At 41.4% G+C, this 23,840-nt stretch overlaps 1 protein-coding gene across 6 annotated transcripts in view; it reads left to right on the top strand.

The window, feature by feature from the left end:
- The window catches only part of fbrsl1 (fibrosin-like 1), a 301,951-nt gene that overhangs the window by 190,571 nt on the left and 87,540 nt on the right, over nt 1-23,840 (top strand). The gene's annotated exons all lie outside the window — the stretch shown is intronic.

The following is a 23,840-nucleotide window of genomic DNA, read 5'->3' as shown; positions in this document are numbered from 1 at the left end:
TATGAGGAATGGAATCAACCTCTTTTTTATATAGCCTATGCAGTTTAAAAACAGAAACTGCCTGTTACTGTAGGAAGACTGAAGTGAATTTCAGCCATGTCTTCATTTACGTAGACATGTTTAATGTGCAGATAAATTGAGTCAGTCCATTAAATCTAATCAGTTTGGTGCCCTGTTTTCATTGGAATGCAACTTTAAATTTCAATCAGTCAGTCTCGGTAGATTTTAATCAAATAATATTCTACTTTTTTAACACAATCTTGCTAGGTTTGGATGGTGATTGAAAAAAATTAGAGCACTTTAATATTTAAAGTGATATTTTTAGAATGTCTAGACGGTTTTCTTCTGATCAGTTTTGTAGACGTTGCTTCAGCCACGCAGTTTGGTTGTTTAAGAAACGTCCAAAAGCGTCTTTTATTGTGGAAATGTTCCAAGACATTAGTCTTGGTTAGTAGTCTAGGTTAGTAATAAAACAGAAACAAATCACTAATAACAAAAATCGTACTGCAAAACCATTGATGAATGTATAATTAATATGTACACACAGTACTTAGAGGCACTGTAGTTCTCATTTCTTGTATCACTGTCATATCAGCTTAATACAATAGTTCATTTAAATAACCTGGAAAGAATGATGAGAGCAGTGTAAAATATGGAAATTAGTTGTACTTCACAGTCGTTGTGGGAAACGGAACCAACTGTTTATTTGCTGAAGAAAAATATTTTGGGGTCTGTCAAGGCAGATCTGCAAACGAGCTAAGGTGTCGTCCTGGCAAATTACTCAAAAAAAATGCATCCCCTGTGCCAATTCTGTTACAGTTTTTACATACCTGTTAAGTTGTGACTGAATGGAACGAGATATGAATCATTATCTTTTTAGAAGTACGCCTGAGTTCAGTGGAAAAAGGCTTGTGGCTTACCCTTTCCGTAACCCACTGATAGCAGCAGAATTTGCATTAACTGTAGCATGACAGTAGATGGGTTTTTATTCCTTCTCATTGAACAAAAAGGGAAAGGAAGAAAGTCTCTGCTTGCTAGACGTGACAGGACTTGGGTTCAGGACTGCTCTAGCACTGCCTTGAAGGCCTCCGTGTGCCGAGGGCAGAAAAGGTAGGCGTTAACATCACTTGGCTCCCTTGGCTGTGAGCCAGCCTGCCGCCTATGCGTTGTGGCCAGGTTGTCACCAACACAAACCGGCTGTCAGGCTGGCTGGCTGTGGCTGCAGATAAAATAAGAGTCCAACATTAACCTGGCCAGAGACGGGCCCCTTCAGCAGGTTGAACTTATCCCCAGTGGCAGTGCTTCTTTTTTTTTGGTCTTAAATGAAAAGTGTTTCTCAATTTGCCAAAGCATTTTCAGCTCAGTTTGGGGGCTGAACAGCTTCATGATTAACTCACAGTGAACTCCCTAGTGGGTGGTAAGAGGCCAACAAAAACACCACCTCACTACTGCTTTGCACAAATTCTTCTGCTACTGCAGAGGAACCCCGCTGCTCTCACTTCAGAAAAGGAGAATTACGGCTTAGTGGAGAGAGATTTTTGTCTCTCTCAGTAGGGGAGTGTATTTTGGGGGAACTCCTAGCAGAAGTGCTGAAAGGTGGATTCCCTTTCCTTCTCGGCGCACGTTTCTGATGGATTGAAACACTACAAGGATTAAAGAAATGTCAGAGAAACACAGTCTTGTGTATTTTGGTGTCCAGAACTTGAGAAAGAGATGAGACCAAGCATACAACAGCATATAACATATTTGAAGCTGGTGTATTTTCACCTCTGTAAATGGCATCCTGTCTGACCAACACAGTGAATAAGTTATAGAATCTTGTGTTGTCCATATGTACCTTACGGAGCTCTGCAAACTTGGCTGCAGCTTTCTTGCAACAAAAAACAGTGACTTCTAAACAGCAAATGTGAAACAGCAGAGTTATTGATTTCACAGAAGTTCTGGGCATTTTGAACTGCTTAAAAATAACAGGTGCTTTTATTCTTTTTTATAGAGAACCAAGTGAGTTTTGGGTTAAATCCTTTTGAATTCCCCTATTGTATGAATTTTAACTGATTTTAATTGAAGTCGTGCAGTCAGGTATGCCAAGAAGATATAATCACTGACACAAATTTGCATAAAACTGTTCCGTGAAGTATTTCATGGAAAATTCCTTCACAGAAATTGTTCTGGAGATGTCCCGGCTCTTTTTGGCAAACTGTTGTCTCATATGTATTGCTTGTTAAGTCTGATCAGTCAAAGATTTACCCTAGATCTTATGAGACAAGTTGTGTTGACATGACATTCAAAAGCTCTTTTTATGCACTTAATGCATAAAGGCAGCACCCAAGTTCATCAGAGTAGCAGTCAGACACCAGTAGGCTCGTCATGAGTGTCCATTTAATTGATTTTAATTAAGATCAGCAGATCCGAAGGGGTCCAAGTTTAGACCACTGACAGAGGGTCTTTTGTGAGTGAAACCTACAAGAAAACCCACAAATCCAGCAGCATGTTCCTGTCTGGTATGTGCGTCTGTGCGTGCGTGCGTGTTGTCATTTGAATCATGCCATGGACAATGCGGGGTTTCATGTTTCATGATTTAGCATTCCCCATTTCAAAGCATGTGCTGCACACTGATCACACTGGGTTCATAAAACAGGCGACAAGCACCGCCTGTGCTTCAACAGTGTGTTGTTGTAAAGCCCTGATTCAGCTCTCCAGTTTGTGGGCGGGTGTGGAGAAATGCTGTACACGTTTGCAATCCATATGGATTGTGTTATCTTCGCAAGAATTTTAACAGTTTCTTCAAAAGGTGCTGGAGATGCAGCATGGATAGTGCTGGTCAGAACCATTTTAAATGCGTCATGAGAAATTTATTAGGAATCCTTTATAAAGCGTGATCATGTTGGTACCATTCTTGCAACATTTTATCCATCTGAAATGAATGCATTAGTCTTTGCAGAGCTGGGTTTTTGGATTATTTTAAAAAGTTCTCTTTACGGAGAGTTAGCTGAAGATGTGCAGTTTATCAAACCCATTTTCTCTGTTCTGCTGTCATGTTGATTTAAATCTTAAAACACAACTGAGCTTATCCTGCAAGATAAAGGCATCATGAGGTTCTCATTATGAAAGAATGTGAAAATTTTAAGTTATGTAGAACTTACAGAAGAATTACGTGTTAGTGACATACTAAGAGACTGAAGTAAAATTCCTAAAACGAAATTGGAATGATATATATTTCCATACTCTAGATCTGGAAGAATGATTGGTATTATCATCATTGTCAAGTAGTTTTTTAGTTTAACTCTAATGATAATGGGTTTATCATTCCACACAATAATTTCATTAAAGTGAATTTAATAAAAGAGCAATTTACGATATCTAATGTGCCACATGATCTCCAGCTGAACTTCCAAGGATTTTTTGCTCTTGAAAACACTTTATTTCTTACATAATTTCAAAAGAGTTTAAGCTCCATGCAGAGTTGAAGTGTGCAAAATCATAATGAGGCCAAAGTTTTCAAAGAGTACAGTGCGGTTTTTTTTTTGCAGTTTTTATAGACATGTTTTACAGTAAAGAAAAAGACCCTTTTTTCAGAATTAAGAATGGATCTTTCATGAGAATCCTGGTCACATGAAAGAACATATAACATCTCTCTATAAATACTCCTAATCTTAAAAAAAAATATATATGACTATTAAACCTTTGTATTGGATTTTTTAAGTGTCGCACATCTCAGCAATCGCTGCAGCAATAGAAACTTTCGATTTATAAGACTGTAATTCTCTCACTTTCTTAGAAATTATTTGCATTTTCTGCTTTATTTGTGTCACAATCCCTGCTTATTTGTATATATTCGACTAGTTCGATTGACTATAAAATGTAATAACTTATAGGTCAGGTAATATGTATATATATACACTCAATGACAGAGTTTAAATGGCTGTAATCTGGCTTGTTGACTCTTGAATCAGTCTGTGACCTTCTTTAATATTAGTTTTATTCATGTGTATCTCATCGGTTTGTGCTAGGTACCTCTTAATTTAACCAGGTTTCTGTGGCTAGCCTGAAGTGTGCTTTAGTGCTGAAGTATCAAATAGCCTGCCAGAGATGACCCTATGAAACACCTGCAGATCGCCTTTCCTTCTTCCAAGTGCCTTTCTGACAAGTACGGCACAAGAGGCTGCAAACGCTGAGAGCACTCCACACCTCCAACAGTTATGACTGCTGCGCTCTTCCTTCCTTATGGGTGCGCGCTGCTTGACCTTTTGCATAAGACGAGTTGGAGAATCATGATGAAATAAGCCCTGTCTGGGAGATCAAAGGGACTCCCCTCCTCTCCCTGCCTGAGAGCAGACAGATCAAGTATCAGTTTTGACTGGAATATGATGTAGTCAGCCAAGTGTGTTCAAGTCAGCAGTGCAGTTCAAGGCAGGATGCCAGCTACCCTCCTTTCTCCTCCAGACCTCGACACCATTTGATTGGATGCAGCTTGTGTCAGCGCGGGATGTCTGCTGTGTAGTCGCTTCAGTGGAAGGATGGCCATTTTCTTTGATTAATAATAGAAGGAAAAATGGTTGCCACTCTTTTTGGTTGGAAAGGACTCTCCCAAAGCATGAGGCTGTCTTTTGAAACCCAAAGCCATCTGTCTGAGTCTCTACTCCGGATCTGTGCGGTTCCTTTGTTTCCTGCAAGTAATGCAGCAGCTCTTTTCTCTCCCAGGACTGGAAAACGAGCAAATGTTTTCAAACCGCTCCTTTGTCTTTCTGCAGGCTGACACGTGTGTATGTCCACATCCCAGCGTTTCTCACCAGTGGGAATTTTTTATGTCTTCATTAATTTGATCCCACCAGGATACAGCGACTACACACTTTGACAGGCTCCGAAAAAGATGCTGAAATAAGTTTTGTTGCTACTATTATGCCTGGGCAGTTGACGGTGTGCATCGCAAAACATTTTTCAATACGCAAGTATGCTGTGGGATGGAAAAGGCTAAGAAACGCTGGCTTAGACCTGCCAGGCACCTACAAGATTTTGGTGTCGATAGAGAAGAAAAAAGGGCCACTGTTGCTCCTGTGAGGCACTGTGGGGCCTTCAGCACATGAAATGATGAACGGCCTTGAGTGATGGGCGTGGTAAAGGAGTGTGTCTGCCCTGCCTCCTTCTTCCCATGTGGCACATGGGTTATAGACATAACATCAAGTTATAAACCAGCGCCAGTTCAAAAAGCGCATAATAAAAAAGTGCTGATCGTTTTCCCATCTTCTTTAACCCCTTCCTCAGGACAAGTGTCCTTTTAAACATGCTCATACTGCATCCCTGGCACCTGAGCCAGGAGGTCATCTCTGATGAGGATACACCAGTGCTTTGAAGAAGCACGCCCACCAGTAATGTGAACACCCCTTCCTCTCCGGAAATGGGGGTTAACAGTAGCTTCCCCACGATTGTCTCTTGACAGTCTATGGGTGCGCTTTACCATTCTCATCTTTGATAACAAACAGCCCACCCACCAGGCCTGTGACAGGCCTAATGCCTTTTTTTATGGAAAGAAAAAATAGATGGACTTAATGTTTCAACACAAGTGATCATCTGTCCTCATCTCTTTAATGAAATTAGATTAAGTGCACCTGGGATATCGCTGAGAAGGCAAAATGCCTTGCCGCCTTCTTTAATTTAAAACCAATTTGCTGGGGAATATTCTCTTAAACTAGGAAACTGAGCAAATTCAAAATAAAGAGAGAGAAGGAAAAAATCAAATCGGACTGGCGCTGACGAGCTTAATTCCAGTCCCTACAGGCAGTGTAAAATTATAACTGACAAATGTGGTGGTGATTTTAATATGTAGATGTCATTTTTCCCCCTTCATTTTTGCAATGCACTGCTGGAAGGCACAGCTTTTATCAGCTGGAGTTATGATTTCACATCCTTTGGAGCAGTGCTGGTCTGTGATCTATTTTTTTTTATTTTATTAGAGTATTTGCAGTGTTTTCCCTCCTCCTGTCATGATGGAGATAAGATAAGATAAGATTTTTTTCCAGAAAATACATCTGCTATATATTGAACACGCTGATATGCATCACTTCCGGAGGGCACAGCTAGGATTTAGATCTGAATTCCAGACATATCACTGAACATCACAAGTATTTTGATGATTGGATTATCTTTTTAAATAGCAAAGCGTAAAACCAAACAAAGACATTTTCAGCAGCATTCTGTGTTCTGCTGATAGTTTCTGGATGTAGCCATTTAATCATTGGGTAAATTCAATTATAAAAAAGGCTCCAAATCAAAGATGTGTGGGCTGTGTTGGTGATGAAGTTTGTGACCAAATTCCAGTGGGCCTGAGACAGAGGAAAATCAACCTGATTTGATGTGGTCACTCGTGTCCAGCTGAAGCCTAGTAATATTATGGATTCTGTTAAGAAAACATGTAGGCATTAACTAACATGGTCTTTGGTGAGAAATTACCAAAAATACTTTCAAATTAATAGTTATTAATGCAGTATGTCTTCTTTTAACACTGCAATATCTGTGACTGGTATTTTGCTGTTTGCTGTCGTCTACACAGTGGTTTCATAATGAATGGGTTGTGTGCATTTGCACTGTAATGGAACTGAGAATCTGTAAATGAAAGAATTTCTGTAGGCTTGGAGGAGAATGCAGAAGACACAGTAAAGCTGAGGGTTAAGTGCAGATAAGAGCTCCTGGGTTCTGGGTTTTGAAATTGGCCTGCAACAAAATGGGCAAACCATTTAACAGTGCAATGCTTTATGACTGAACATGTTATGCCATTTCCACTACACTCCCATCATTAGGTGAAGAAGAGCATTGGATGACTGTCATTGATGGATTCGACCCATTTCTTCCGTGGATAGCTTAAGGTTTATACATTTATATTCTGTTGTTACATTGTTACACCTGGATTTTAGTCCTGATTAACCTTTAGAATTTGTACTGGGACACTAAGAGTTTCCACCAGGGGAAGGCAGAATTCTGTGCAAGAGCTTCTTGCAGTATATGTAGTGTGCTGGCCAATGCCGAGCTGCTCCTTCACCCATGTTTCAGACAGAGCAAAGAAGGGGACCTTGAAGCCAAGGCTGTGGGATTTCACACAAAGGATCTCTGTGTTACTTGAGGCGTGTAACTGAAGCTCTGGCAGGCCTGGGGCAGAGTCAGTTGAACGGTTTGCCCATTCCTGGGGCCATCACAGCCTGTTATATGAGTGTTTTTATTAAGGTTAGTGTTTGAATAACAACCAACCACTGTAAACATTTTTCCACATCAGTAATAAAAGTGAAATTGAGTCCATATTGCTTGCAGATGTCTTCTGTAAAAATAATTGTTTTTTCGCTAGATTTTAATGTTTCTGATCCCTGCATAAACATAATGCCTAAGTGCCTTTTATTCAATAAACATAGCCGGTCCCTAATTACTTGCACATTTTCAAAGTTGGAAATAGAAAGCAGTCCCCGTGCTGGAACCAGACTGAGCTTGTACTCAGCTGGGAAAATCAAGGGGAGCTGACAGACAGCGGGGTCTGACGGTTTTATATAACAATACAATAGCACCCTGAAGCTCAGACACCCCAACCTCACTCTTTGTATCAGTAATATTTTCTCTTTCTTCTCTCCCTGTTTAGATCCCTAAGGTCTATAAAATATAAAAACCAGTACCCAGAAAAATAGCTAATGTTAAAAGTTAATATCCCTTATTAATGAAGGCTTTAGAGGGGAGACAGTCAGCTAGACTGCACTGTCTTCATGGTAGCATAATGCTTTGGAAAAAAAATGTAAGTACTGTATTTCATTTATGGCTTTATAATGGAGTTTGAAGCTTCCAGAGCCGAGTAACATCACCCGTAATTAGTTAGCACTGTTGTCTAATTTGTCTTTGTTTCCCCCATTACACTACAGCAGTCTTTGGCCTCTTTTTTGAGTTTTACTGACAGTTTGATAAATCTCACTGAATTCCAATTTGCTGGGCTTCACTATAAAAAAAAAACACTGTCAGTGCATTTCAAACTTGTTTAAACAGAACTAAAAGAACAAAATATTGGACTTAATCTAATATTTAAAAGACATTGCAGACCCTCAGACATTGTAAAAAAAATGTCAATATATAACTTCACTATTTTTATATATCTCCTTCAGGTGGGTGTTTTTATATATTTAAAAGTCATTATTTCTTTTCTTTTGTTTTTTTTTTGGCACTTTCTGTCCCGTGAAACCAACCGGAAAGAAAAAATCTGTGCTTGGAGCTTGAGCATGACAGCCTCAGTTGACAGTAAACGTCAAACCTCCAGTCAATCAGCCTGAACCGTTTTTTGCTTCCAGAGGAAGTTTCCGGGGGTTTGTGTGATGTGGAGAAGCTCTGGGCTGGGAGGAGCAGTCCTGGCTTGCCTGGAAAGGGCCAAACGTACCGGCCAGCTGCCTTCAATTAAGTTAAAATGCAGCGGCTGATTTCTTCATGCAGACACGGCCCCTTTGATCTGCTTCTGCAAAGGTGCGGAACTTGAAAGATTACAGGAAAAAATAATTATTGTATCAAAGAGGCCTCTATAAAACTTTATAGGGATTTAGGAGAGCAGGGGGCCAGGGGAGCCGGGTTATTACAGCACTTGTGTCTCACAGGGATTTTCAGGATTTTCTATGAGCAGAAACCCAAATAATATGGAATAATATGGCCTCTGCCTTACCTAATTTTAAGCTTGTTGTTTAACTCATAACCCTTTTGTTCAGTATCCTTTCTGATGATTTGCCAGTACATGTGTTTGGCACATGCAAAAAAGCATCCTTGACCTTCAGCACTGCGTTCAAGTGTTCTGGGCTGAGTTGTGAACGGTTTTCTGTAGTTATATACACCTGAAGAAGGCTCCACAGCCGAAACATTGTGTTTCTTTTGTTTTCAGCATGGAATAAACCCGTTACCTGTTCTGTTATATACAGTATGTGTGTGTAGCCTATATAGTATTTTAAATCAATCGCACAAATAAATGACAAAACTATGACCATTTAATTTGTGCAAGTACTTTTTGCCAGACGTGCTGGGATAATAGATACAGGTATACCCAAGGAGTTGAAGCTGAGAATCAGGTTGGGCGCCAGAGCTGAATTCTGGCATTGAACAGAATGGCCTGTCAGCGCCACTGATCGATTATATTGGCTCCGATTAAATTAATTTTCCTTCATTAGCAGAAACCTGCTGCAAACTTGGGGATCCCATGGAGATGGGGCCAGGAGGGGGTTTTTGGTAGCGTCGGCCTGCCTTGGTGGTACCACATGGCCCAGACAGCCAGTAAATATGCCGCTGGGGGGGTAGCAGTAGCGTTGCCAAGTGAAACAAGATGGATGTGCTTTGATGGGTAGCGGTGAAGCAAGCGACGTCATGTACAGTATAAATCCACCAACTTTCCTTCTGAGTAAGGATCATGTGTGTTGAGCCCTTTAGTGCACTGCGCCTTGCACATTTCTGAACATCCCACAATGAGATGGCCAAAATAAACACGTGGGGATTATATCCAAATGTGTTCTGTGGAATAGTAACTCAGTTGATGACAGCAGCACCTTTTAAAAACTAATTCCTGATGCATGATTTCAGGATACTCCTCAACCAAATCTGACACCTCTAATTATTTCTTAATTATATGATTCTTAGTATTTTTTTTGCGTGCAGCTGTTGTCGATCCGTGAAAATTAAAGCATGTGTTCTGGGTTAAAATATCAGTCTTGCCTTCACAGCCCAAAGTCTCATTCCTGTTTGCATGATTTTTTTTTCCAGAGTGAGCATTTGCATTCACCAGAGTTGAGTCAGAACTTTCATCTGGCAAACTTTGATAGGGATTTGAAACATGGTAGATGACCATCTTTTAAGGACTCATTAATATTTACAAGTTTGTGGAGGTGAAGAGATATCCCACATATCTTTTAAACTTTTCAGTGAAAGCTTGTGGGTGGTTTGTGTTATTCAAAATGTTGAATGTCTTCATAAGAATTTTATAAACTCTTGAGTTTCCAGATTCTGAAAAGAAAGGTCAAGCTGTCTTTGCAGAAAAGGGAGAACTATACTTTAAATTTAGTATGAGATAGAGTACTAAAATCTAGTGTAGAAATACCACAGTATAGATGGTATTTTGCTAAGATCTTTGTAAGGGTTGAATAAAATTACTTTTTCTTGTTCAATGTGAGCATTAGATGTAAAAACTCAAGAAACTGTTCACTATTCTATAAATACTACTGGATTAATAGTAAAGTCAAAAGATTAACAAGAAATTGACATTTTTGTGATGCGAAACACAGCGCTTCTCAAGAGTCACGTAGTTTATTAAATTGGTTCAAAAGGAGAATGGCAAGCCCATTGGCAAGCCAATGATAAAGATGTAGCATTCAGCAGAAAGCTGTGAAGATTCATCTGTGGTAATACATCCATCTGGTGTCTTCTACACTTCTAAACAAAATTGCATGAAAATATACTGCAAATAGTATTTTGGTTTGTGAGCATTTTCAGTACATTTCTGATAAAAAAAACACAGTAGTTCTATAGCTACTCAGGCAAGGAATGACACATAGATTGCTATCATTTGGCTTAAAATGTTTCGCTGGACAGTGAATTCAAAATAATGGTAGAAAATCAAGAAGCTCTTTCAACTAGACCTGACATTTTGCTTAAAATACCTTGTTATGGAAAACTTAAAGTAGCTGGCTTACGAATGGACCACAACTTTTAACAGGGAGAATAAACGACTCAATAGCCCGAGCAGAATCTGTAGTAGCCGGAGGGCGGTAAGTTTCTCTGTCTGCTGTTGACGAGAGAGCTCTTTGATCAGAGGAGTGTCAGAAAATTCGTTCCACATCTGTACAGAGAAAACGAGCTGTAAACTGCCAAGAACCATTTTAATGATGGTTGGATTATAAAATAAAAAAAAAGCATCCAGATGGCAGGCACTGCTGTGGCTGCGGTTGGTTTTTTAACTGCTTTTTTATTGGAAAAATATGGGGTGAAAAATTGCGTGGGGCTTATTAGGCATCCCACTGTGATGTAGCTCAGCTGGCCAATCTGTTCTGCGTGGCCTCTATCCAAACGTGCTTCCAGAAATTTTTAGCAGTGCCTTAAATCTGCAAGCTCCCAGCTTGTTAAATCTTTTTCTCCTGTTATTCTGGTGGTGGTGGGGCTCTTTTTTTTTTTAGGCGCTATTTTAATTGACTAGACCAAAGTTGGAAGGTAAAAATGCTTCACAAAGAGGGAGAAAAGAGCGAAGAGAAGGGGTGGAGGGAGAAGGGAGCCTTTATGCTAATTAATATCAGGCAAAAACTAGCGTTTAGCCCCTTAACGACTTAATTCCTGCATGATTTCATTAGCCTTTCGCTCTTCCTGACGCAAAACCAGCAAGCCTGATTAATCAGACAGGCTGCTTTCTGTGTTAATGTTGCTGACAGGGTCAGGGATAAAAATAGAAGCATCATCACTGGCTACTGGTGACTGGCTAAACCTGATAAATTAGGAGCCAAACAAGAAGAGAATTTGGATTTAGTGTCAATTGGCAGCTATTGTTTTTACGCTGCATTGAGAAGCATTTTTTGGAGCACATTTCATCAGCAGAAGATTGCCATGCACAGCAGACCAGTACGATACGGTTATAACAAGAGCCACAAAAGATAAGTGAAGAAGGAGCATTGCAGCTCGTTAGCCCAGACTGTCCATGACAAGTCTGATAGGAATGCTTTGTACATTTTGTCAGTTGTTCCTTTGTAAATGTTCATCACTTGCCCTAGATAACTAGAAGGCTCCAGATCACAAAGGTGATGCCTTCAGGATTTAGGTGTAGGATTCTCTTTTCATCAAGGGGAGCCAGTTAAGGCCTCAAATGGTTTTGCAAGCCGTCTTTTTCAGCAACTGTTTTTTCGGAGGTTTCAGAATAAGGCAGGCGACCTTTGTGGGATGAGGAAGATGCTCTCCTACCTCGACTTTCTTGTTTTAACGGAAAACTGCTCTCTTCCATTTCTTCGCTATCCTTTGAGGTGGATTTCAGTGAAAGAAGTGAAAGCTCCAGGCCTGTGCTCGCACCATAACCACCGGAGTCCCATCACGATGCTAAAGGCTACAGATCTGGGATCCGCGTTGTTTCTCTGCTGACTTTGTTTCAAGTCTGTGCACACGTGCTCACAAAACACCGCCAGCTCACTTCAGGCTAACTCTTGCCTGAAAACGAATTCCTATCCAACCCCACCTCTCTCTTTTGACCAAGTTTAGTCAATTCAACTAACTGCCTCAGGTTTGTGTAGAAGCTACGGAAGAGTTTTTTTTCCAGATTGATAGCAATAGATGGTTTTGCTGAGCTGCGTTTTGCCGAGGCAATTCACAAAGCTTGCTTCCTTCAGCGAATCTCGCTTATTGCCGGAGCAGGATTCATTAAAACGGGCGGCAGCGAGTCTGTCACTCCGTCTCTATTAGCAGTTTCTTACTTCTCCCCTCCCTCCCCTCTGGCTGCCATTTTTCCCCACCCCCCGATTCTCAAAGATGGGTGTCAGGACCGCACGTTGTGTTTTGGTGTTTGCTTTGTTATTACTCATATTATTGGTCTCGAAAGAGCCGTCTCCCATCCCAAAAAAGCCCTTGCGTCTGCTCCCTGCACGCGAGCCGCAGCGGTCTGCGCGATTATGACGGGAATTCTCAGAGGCCTCCTCGCTCGGAGGAGAAAGGGGGCCGCTGCCGACAGCTTAATGGACTAATTTGTAACAGCGAGTGGGAGAAACGAGTTGTCGGACGTGTTATAATTTGACAGAGACTGGCAGCCCAGAGGCAGAATGTGATGACTAAACCACCATGCTTTTTTTTCCCTCCTTCTCTCCTTCAAATGCAGCCCTTATTTCTTTCCTGGAGGGGAGAAGACGGGAGGGGGCGGGTTGAATTCAGTACTTTGCGCCGCTCGAAAGCTCCAAGCGCCGTCAAAATTCTCTTTGCTACCTGCTCTGCTGGTCCACGAGGGACCGGGGCTCTCTGTGTGGACGGGGAGCGTGTTGTGGGTAGCAGAGAAGAGAAGAGTACAGGGCTCCCAGGGACAGTAGGAAATGAATAGGACAAGTAATACGAGAGACTTCGTATCCTCCCCATAAGTTATTCATGATGGCCTTGAGGGGCAGAAAAGCACCAGGGCTTTTAACGTAGCATCTGATGATTTTAAAAACCTGCTAAGAAAGTGTTATTGTAAAGCAGAAGGAAAATTAGCAGCACAGTCCCGAGTGGGTTCTGTGTGACATTTTCATGGGGGGCGGGGAAACATGGACAGTCTCTGTAGACACCAACTGGCACAGGTTGTGTGTGCATCACCGTGCCTGCCTCTCCATTTAGACTTCATTCTTCTGCCTAATGAGGTGTAGTTGTGGTGATGCCACCAAACTAGGTCACCTGAGCACAGGGACTGCACAGGTGCAGAGTCCAGTCAGCTGATGGTCCCGTGAGACTTGGAGAGCTCGAGTCTCACCATGCACCATACAGAACCAGCCACATAAGGCAAGCAGATCTCTGTCCCTACAGGGAACATGTGACTGGAGGGGCGATTGCAATGCTCCCAGTCAGAGAGCTTCCCAGCATGGATTAATTGGTGTCCATTTATTAGTTGGTAGTCCTGGCCAAATTAAGTCATCCACTGAGTTACAAAGGTCTTGAAAACGCTAAAATTACAATCCCACGGCGTTCTCAGTGGTACTGGAGTGCCGTGACAATCTTAATTGAGTTATGAGCCCTAACTTTCAGTGACTGCACGCTAATCTGAATCATAAGCAGAAGTTAGGACCAAGACCGTCATGTACCAAAACATTACGGTAGCAGATATTATGAATGTTCTGGAGTAATGCTCATTTCATAGCATGAAGTGTAATGGAGTGTGTCATATAATTATAACTAAGTGAAAGACCGCATAGGCTGTTGCGTGTTAACATGACCCCATTTGGAATACACCAGTAAATACCCAAGAGGGTTTCAGGGAGCTCCATGCACTCTCAACTCATCTCTCGCCATACCTGCAGTTCATGCATTGCTCTTGTGTATGCAGTCGAAGGAGCTTTCATTTCCCTGGTAGGCCTGCATGCCTTTCCCTTTGTTTTTTCTCCCTAAACCTGTCAATGGGTCGTAAAAGAAAAAGCCATGATGATAACAATAATCATAGGGCTCGTTCTGCTCTGCTAGCGACCACGCAACAGAAAGAGCACTGATTGGTGGATTGATCACAAAGCTAACAAAGGGCAACAAATTACATTTACATTAATCACTCTTCCCAGGTCTCTCTGCACAGTGTCTACTCAAGAACAAGTTTTACATCAGAACATTATAGCCTATCCTGGGCACTTCAGTCTCGTTGTCCTTGTCGCTTTGTATTGAAGTGTTTTATTAGTGTAAGCACTACAACCAGATCTAGGATCTTCCTGAAATAATATTTATGTTAAAGCGTATTAACAGGGCATTGAAGCTCCCTTAAAAAAAGGCTGGAAATGATTTTACAGCGCTCCATATGATTGCCTGCTGATAGCCAGAGATCTACACTTGCACAAGGAACAGCACGGCTTTTTAATTATAATTTCATTTCATGTTTGATTTATTCATGATGGGTAAAAAATTGATTTTGCTTCATGCATTTGTTGCACTAATTGGTGGTGCAGTTTTCTGTTGCACCGAATCCTGTTCCAAGTTCATCTAGCAAAAGTAACTTCCTGTTGCTTTCTAAAGATCGCCACGGGGTTGAAACACTGCTGATATCTTCATAATGGCAAGCAGTTATGTAATAAGTTTAATTAAGAACAATCTGATTAGCCCTTAATTTTTTTCTTAGAAACCAATAGTTCTAGAACTGAGCACTGCACAGTAGGGAACTGAAACCCAACTGGTAACCTTATAAGGTCATCACACTCCTGTTTACCAGGCTTCCAAAATGGCTCGTTTTGTCTTTTCCCAAGAGTAGTGACTCCATTTTGTGTTATGAAAGCTGGTTATTGCCTTTCCTGTAAATATGAGCTGTTTTGAGGGGTTGTTACCACTCTCATTAACCCAAGACCCCACTGTTCCTGCCCTAGGTTAATGGTGGGACCATTTACAGCCTGTCCATAAATATCCTGACAGGAGCTTCTTGGACAGTGATGACCTTGCACATTTGCAATAATGAATACCACAGGGTCCTCTTCTGCCATAGCGCGTCACGTTGGTGGCACTGGCTGCACTGCTGGTAACCAGTAGGAGCAGTACAGCTGATTTCGTTCTACTGAATGGGTTTCAGCTGTTTTTATTTTTGGTAGCCAACTGGTGCGTTAATTTAAGCTATCCTCACGGAGAGAGTGCTGTCGGTCCAGGCCGGCCCAGGGGTTAGTGAGGCAGTAATAATAAGCTGGGATGAGTGTGGCTTTCCCTCCTGTGGACAGGCGCCATGCAGGCCTGGGGTTGCCAATCCTGTGACCAGACGTCCTGCTGTTAGACTGTGCTGAGCTATCCAGCCAGATCCCCTCCTAATAACAGTCCTCTTTCCTGTCTGTCCAATTTATATCCCCATTGCTTGGAACAACTGAGCACCACTGTTCAGCAATGGATGAAAACTGGACTTGTTGTCACTAAGGTGGCTTCTTGGTAGTGCCATAGCCTGTTCTCAGGTGGACAAATATTGCATTTTAAACATTCTAGGATAATTTGTGTTTAAAAAAGTAATAGTTGTAACAGCATCACTTTCAATGTATTTATTTTCTATTTATATGCTTCAAAAGTTTTGCTTTTTCAATATGCTCTTAGGCCTTGTGTGCCATGGGGGATAGGGTTGGAAATTTAGCATCAAATTGTGGGTTCTGGGTTTTGAATTTCAGACACATCCAGATGTAAATTTCTCTTCATGTTTGCCCATGGTCCAGCTCATAACAGTAGCCACTTTGATTTAGTCATTGCTAATAGCTCCTTTATTTCTCTAACTGATCTTGATGTGGGTTGATATGAACACATGGCTGTCCTTTTTGATCTGGAGATTTTCTGTCTCTCATTTTACACCTTTGTATGTCTGTCAACCTTCGCAACTGCGGATCAATTGACCAGTTTTTGGTTGACCAGTTTTCTAATGCACATCTCTTTTGCTTTCCTGTCACATCGAAGATGAAGTGTAGTTATTCATCTTCTCCCTACTACGGACACTTGATACCTTGGCCTGCTAACAATCAGTCCATCCTCTGCATCTTTGTCTCATAGCATACTGACCTGATGCACTCTGTGAGGGCAACTTGTCGTGAATGTCTTTCTGTTTTGATTGAACATCTGTGGTCACAGAAAGAGTACCTAGAATACAGGGATCGAGCTGTGTCTCTCATATTGTTGTGACCAATCCAAAAAATCCTAACTACCTGTTTTTTTGCCGTTAATCAGCTGCTGAGGCTTAACTGCCCTGTTAAAATACATGTCTTATCTCACTTACGCAAAATGCAAAACGTTTCTGGATTTTTATAAAAGTTAGTCAGTACAATATTCTCATCTTCAGGCCTCTACAGCACTGCCTCAGTTATTAATAATTATTATTTCTAATTTATTTGGTTACCTCTTTTTTACATTTGCACCCATTTACAGTATATAGCAGCTGGGTGTTTGAAAGGAACAATTTGAGTAAAGTAGCTCACTCAAGGTTACAGTAGCAGTCTATCACCTGGGATTTGAGCCACGGTCTTCAGAATCCTAACTCTTGTCTTATTGAATTGGTATCATATTTGAAAGCCTCTTCCTTTTGGATGAAATTCCTTGTTTCTCTTGTTTCTCTGCCCTTTGCCTCTTGACACTTAACATAATAAGTGAACTCTGGCATGGTTCCATCAGCTTCTGAAACTGCAGTAGTTCACACGCAAAACACCTAATACAATTTCAGATATTTTGGATCTGAATAACTTTTGGCCCAGATGTGTTAGATTAGGATTTCTAAGATATAAGAATATGATGTGGCGGAGCAGCTAAATAGCTACCTCACTGTAAATAAATCTTTCAAACTCTCAGATTTAGACCATCGCACAGCACTGAGACAGCCCTTGTTAAGGTAGATGTCCTCCTAATGGTAGTTGCATTGTAATTGTCTTAAATCTCAGTGCTGGTACTGTAAACCATAAAATTCTGCTTGCTCAGTTAAGAATGTTTGGAATCTCTGTTACTGCACTTAAATGGGTTAATGTTTATGTTGCTGAGCATGACACTATTTCTGTTGGTCTTCTTTGTTGTGGTTGGTTTGGCTACATCTGGTGTTCCACAAGGCTCCATCCAGGGCCCTTTTGGTATTTGATATTAGGATGCTTATTTTTGATGAAATACTAAAACTGCATGGTGCTTTTTATGCTGATACTCAGATCTCCATGTCCACAAATAGATGGCACAAGCCTTTTTGCATCGAAATTGTGCTAAGACTGAGGTCTTGTTAATGGGTTCCATCAGTTACATAAAACAATTGCTGTAACTTTTCAGTTGATGGCATTCTGCTTGTATTTCCATTCAAAATGAAGAATGTGGTGGTGATCTTTGATCTTGGATTGCATTTCTAACCTCAAGTACATTCTTCTATAAATTTGTTTTTCCATCTCAGAAGTATTGCCAGACTATGCCCTGTGCTTTCTGCATCTGCAGTGGAAAAACTGGTGCTTTTGTACTTTCAAAGATTGATGGTTATATTGTACTTGAGGTGTCTTGTACTGCGCTTAAGTTACAATGTGTTCAGATTTCAGCATGTAGAATCCTGACTAGGTCAAGCATAAGTAATCACATCACTTGTGTCTTGGAGTCCTTGCACTGGCTTCCTAAAATCACCTTTTCAGAAAAGATCTTTTATGTTCTTCTGTATCTGGTTTGTTTTTATGGCTTTGTAGTTTTAAAACAAAGGTGTTTTGTGGCGTGCTTTTATGTATTGTAAATGCTTTGATATGCTTTTAAATCTGGTCTGTGAAATATAAATTCATGTTGTTGTTTTCCTCCCTGCTAAGCCAAATGTATAAAGCTTGTGAATTCAACAATGTATGTTTTTTAACAAAGCATTTTTTTGTGCTGCAAAGTAGTTCTTTAAAGAAGCCGCTTAGATATCCTACAGAACACTAAAAACTGCAGCCTCATGTTGTCTATGATTTCTATACAGTAGCTTTTAAAACCATTTTCATACAAGAGTTCACGGTTTGGTTTGGTTTTTTTTCCCCCTGTTGTGGTTCTTCTACAAGGTCCCTGGAGGTTTGAGGGGGTAGGAGGGGTTGGGGATTGTCTGATGAAAGGGGAGGAGAGGAGACTGGTTTAACAAGCACTAGATTGTTAGTGACAGGCAGATACTTTAACACTTAAAGTAGAAGGTTTGATTTAATCACAGGGCTGTCATTTGTTATTTGTCTGCCTCGTTCCACTGGGCCCTCTGCTGATCAGCTGCCTGTCCCTGGAGTGCCTTTTTTTTTCCTTCTGTAATGTCTAAATCCTCAATACAAATTGCACTGCCGCAGTGCCCGTTCTTTGAGGTGGGGGCGAGGGGGGCTGATACGGGAGGGGAATCTGGGGCAGACAGGAGGAAGAGGGAGGGGGAGGGGGAGACCCAGAACGGCCTCGGGGGCACTAAAGATCATTAATAGCCCCGTCAGCGAGCTCGCCAGTTGGTTAGTTTCTCATAAATAAAGAATGAGTCCCCCTCTACTTCATTAATAATGCCTGCTGTAGCTATTTTGTTGCATTGTACCTTAAAGGGAAAAGAGACGGGCCCTGTGTTCACTGGTAATGTGATAAGACAGGCCTCCAAATTAGCAATGAATGTCTGATACCAGAGTGCAGAGTCAATTACTCCGAGACCGAAAAGGAGGGAGAGTGAGGGAGGTGGAGACAAAAAGAGGGGAGGGATGCAGAGAGGTGGAGTGTGGTGGGAAGGGCATTGAGGTTGAGTTATTTAAGAACCGTCTTGCCTCCGACGAGCGGCGAGTTGAGAGAGACAGTGATTTGCATTTTTTGTTTGGTGTTTTTATGTGTTTTAAGCAGATCTGGTTTCAGCCCCCTCTCCTGGGTTGCTGTGGTAGGTGTATCAGGGTGGGATCTGTGTGCTGGGCCTCCAGACGATAAAGGGGGGGGGGGAGTAGCTGAAGTTCAGAGGCGGGTCACCCGGCAGGTAAAAGTATTGCCTTCTAATTAGGTTAAAGGACATGATTATTTTATAAAGGCCAGGGTGTGCTGTTCAGCTGATAGCTGCCGACTCTCTTCATTAACCTTCCCTTCTTTTAATTCCATACATGGCTCGGTCTGGGAGCCTGGGGGATAAAAGGATCAGCCAGCCTTTAAACAACATGAGGTTTTAGTTTCCAGTCTTTCCTCCTCCTTCTCGCTCCTTTTTTTTTCCCCCTCTTTCTGACCAGCGAGTGTTTTCAGCTTTACGGCTGGTGTTTTCCAGCCTTTGGGATGTCCCAGCCTCCAAACTTCACAGCAGTGGCTTGTCATCTTGCTTGGTTTCAGCCTTTATTTAATGTTCTTTACGATACCAAGTGTCATCCGCAGCATTCCTGGGTGTTTTATATATCAGGCTAAGGCTCGGGGAGGGGAGCTGTGGGACTCTTCCAAGTAAATGACATATGTGATATTTTTCCATCTCTTTTCCCTGTTCATCACTGAAGACCTAACAGCCTTGACTGACATGGCTTAAGCTAGTTCCTTACAATGAAGCAATGGATGTGGGTTATAATTGTGAAATGCATAATACACACAACTTAAATGCTATATCCCTTAGACGCCAGCTTTCGCAGGCGCTGTCTGTTGGCATGAATGTAGCAGGTTGCGTAGCAGCCAGTACGATCCGACTTCACACCCTCCCTCTCGCCTCCGCGCCTGTCCCTGTGCAGACCACCTGGATGTGATGGAGCTCTCGAGATACTCCATCATTCGGCCCGGTGGGGCCGGCCTGATGACGGACTCTCTGCATTTCCACTTCCTGTCCTATCCCCGCGATTACTCCGGCTGCGAACGCCAGAGAATTATGAGGCCGCGCTGCCTGAGCCGGCCTCGCAAATTACAGGAAGTGGGCCTGAGCGACGTGTTGAAACGTTTCAGATCAAAGGTTTTTTCCCCTTCAGCCCTCTGCCGTTTAAAGGCCAGTGTCAATGCAAACAATTTATGATGTCCCTTGAAGGAAACCAGATCATCTTTGCTGATTTGCAGTCATTTCTTTAGTGGCCTGCCAAAAGTCCTGATTTGTAATCTCTGGTCGGAGGAAAAGCTCTTTCTAACACACGTTAGAAGTTTTTTTTGGCTTGACCTAAAATTGACTGCACTCGGAGAGTTAACAGATGTTCCTCTTTAAGACTTGGAGATGATTTCCATTGTTACAAACAGCTTTCTTGTGACTCCAATTTGTCAAGCCACTGCTGTCATCCACTGTAGGTTTCTAATAAACCCACTACGTGGTTAACCTCTGCAGTGTTGAGGAGTTGGCATTGAATTAATTATCGACCTTCTGCAGAATTAGAGGCTCAACCAGATAACACAAGTTTCAGAACTGGTCTACGTTAACGATACAGTTGAAGGTGCTTTAAATTGCTGAAGAAATCCAAGGTCAGAATGAATATATTCAACAAGAATAGATGGACTGAAATGAGCTGCATACAGGCTGTAAGTGAGGTCAGTGCCCCTTGCAGAGCTATATGCTGTGCACCCCTTGAAGAAAAAACATCAAAGCACAAATACAAAGACAGTGAATTGTAGATTTTCTCATTAATATGTGAATTATTCATTCTTCAACGGTACTTAATATAGCTTAATATGTATAAACCTCCAAGAGCAGCGTTACTATTAGAATGGCGGAGGATTCATTTTTGGGGTAGCGTTTACTGTAAAGGTTCAATTTGGCTGCTTGTCATGTCTGTTTCCCTAAAAGCCATTGTGCCCATATCTTGCTTTCAGGAAGATTTTGTTTTTCCGAAGTGTTATTTCGCTCCACGTTAAAAAAAAATGTCTGAAGGTCTTTTTTTTTTTACTTTTGATTGCTCTAGGAACTGCAGCATTTTCATGCACAGGTAGAACTATTTAATTGGCTTGTGCATTGATTGGCAATTTACATACTTTAGATGCTGTCACTCCAACATGGCATTATTTGCACCTTAATTGCACGCTGCTATTTTGTCTACACCTCCACAGTTAAATGTAGTATGATAAGTGTTTATTATGTGCGCCTTTCCGTTCAGCTGCCTTTTTTGTAATTCACACCATTAGAAAACAATTGGTTTTAAATGTTCATGCAGTACTGGTGGTATCAATGTTTCTGTTTTTCTGAGACATTAGTATCAATTATGTGTGACCCAATTAAAATATATATGCATTTATAGGAATTTGTAGGCCATTATACATTTTGTGTTCTTAAAATCGAGAACAAATATTTTAGGACTTTTTTTTAAATGTGCATGTCTTAGTTAACGTATATTTCTAGAGTTTTTCTGCATGGAAAAATATTTTAGATAGCATGACATGAAAAGATCTTAATGGAAATGTAAAACATGCTGTAAATATTGTGTGTACGTTTTGCTGAACGCCCACATCGGAAGATGTGAACTTGGTGGTGCTTAAGGAGTAGTTTTGCTTTAGACAGCGTTTCTCGTTTGTGACAAGTAAACAGACATCACTGATGTTATTTATTTCAAATATTGTTCGCTGGGCCCTACGACAGGCAACATCTTGTTTCACAAATGTCCCAGGGGACAATGATCGGCGTTCTTGCTGTTCCATCAAGCAAAGAAAAGCACACAGAAGTGACATGAAGAAATATGACATAGTGAAGACAAGCATATATATCTCAGGCCGATTAGCATGGTAAAAGTCTCTTGTCCTGATATTTCTGAAAATTTCATATTTGAATTTTCACCTTGACAAAATTACGACGAGGCAGGAACATTACACACTTTTTCAGAAACATCCTGTAACACCCATGCAGACTTCCTGTTTAATTTGAGCTTTTTGAGTCTCCAAATATTGTGTTTATGCATGAAGAGCAAGGAAAGCATCTGAACATTGACAGTGCATTTTATTCCCTTATATTTTAAAACGGTGACTTTTAACATCACAGCGACTTCAGAAATGTAAGGACTTCTGTTTTCTGTATTTCCTGGATCCTTATTTAAACTTTTCATTAATGATTTTTCTTCTTGCTGAATTTGTTTGCTTTTCTTGCTGGAAAAAGCACTTTTTTTTTGTACTGTGATTTGTTTTTCTCATTACATTACCAAAGGCCTGTCATTAGTAGCATTCTTTGCTCTACAACAGTCATCTGAAGATGACAGAAACCTATTGATATGATAGCTGTCTAAACCCAACTTAAATAGCTAAATGGACTCTAGCAAAAGGGCATACACGTAATGTCAGGAATTTTAAGTTCTGGACCTCTGAAGAAAGAGTGGATTTCTGTTGCCTTGTGGAGATTTTGCACATCCAGTGCTGTTACTGCCACATGATGTTTGTCAAGAGCAATGAACCAGGACCAGTGCACTGTGAATAATAATTCATCAATAATGTTCCATCAGGACAACAGGAATGAACACTCCACTTGTCAGATTTATTAACTAAGTGTGTTACCTTGGTGGACTATCTGCATGGTTATTTTCTCTTTCTGGGCATGGGCTAGCTCAAGCTTGTTGTCTTTATGAAAGACCTTGAAAAGACAGGGTGTCTCAGAGCCTACATGTATCCATTTAACCATATGGAAATTGCTCAGCTTTGCAGTTACCTGCCTACCTTTGATAATTTGAAGATCAACTAGTGTTTTTAGAAAAGCTGCTGCAGTCTGTCACTTGATCAAGAGTACAACCGAGCAGAACACTTTGCAGTATTAATCCCCATACATGGGATCTCACTAGATGTACAGTACCTACCTACTGGGATTAGCCTGCCTCATGAGGTTCTTAAATTGTATGCAGTCTTCTTCTTTCAGCAGATATAGTTGATGATTCCCCCAAGAAAAATAAGCTTTATTTGGTCAGCTGCTGGCATTACCAAGTTGTCCGTGAATTACCAGCACGGTCCCGGTGAACCTGACCTCTCCTTTCTAACTGCCACAGATTGGATGCCTATACAGCTGGGATCTTTCTTAGAAACGAGTTTTGTTTGTGCTCCTCAAAGATATAAATCAACAGAAATGTAGAAAATGAGCCCACAGGATGGTTTAATCCTCTTGAGCCTTGTAAAGCACTAATAAAATAAATGTGAAACGGAAACGCACATGACACAGAAAGGTGCTGAAAACGGTATTCCACTACAGATCTCCTTGGTGTCATATTTCTTCCAGATGCTCATTTTTTGTTGTTGTTCTGCTGCCTTATTCTGGGTGTCAGTTCTTCCGGAATTGACATGCCGATGTCTCATTTGAGCATTGCTGATAGGGCTTGCTATTGAGTTCATATGTACACTGTTTACAGGAGATTGTGGGTGGAGGGACATTACCAATTCCCTCACTATCCCAAGAAGTAGAACCACAGTCCAGTTCTCAGTTCAGGCTCCAAATGCAAGTACAAAAGCGCAGTCACACGAAGTGCGGTAGAGTGAATTTTGTCATTGGAGTTGCTTCTCGCTTTGTTTTATGTCAAACGGGACAGGTTTTCGTTCCCACAGCTGCTCAGTTCCTCAGGAAGCTCCGGGAGCAGCCAGCGGCCCTGCTTTGACTCGACAGCTTTGCTTCCAGCTGTTATGAAGAAAACTCCAAGAGGCCCCTCAGACCTGGGGCTGTTTATAATTCCGCTTGGTGACTGGTGTTTTCACCCGAGAGTTGAACTTCCTGTTTGGCGGGGGGTCGGCAGCAGCTCTGAGGGGATAAAAAGGAAGGAGCGAAATTGGTACCATAACGTTGCCAGACACAACTTGTTTGCAAGATGGCTTTCCAA

The sequence above is a fragment of the Atractosteus spatula genome, chromosome 17 (genome assembly GCF_055471065.1).
Source record: "Atractosteus spatula isolate fAtrSpa1 chromosome 17, fAtrSpa1.hap1, whole genome shotgun sequence".
Taxonomy (NCBI): Eukaryota; Metazoa; Chordata; class Actinopteri; order Semionotiformes; family Lepisosteidae; genus Atractosteus; species Atractosteus spatula.
The sequence above is the reverse complement of the archived record's forward strand: the minus strand, read 5'-3'. Positions and strand labels throughout refer to the sequence as shown.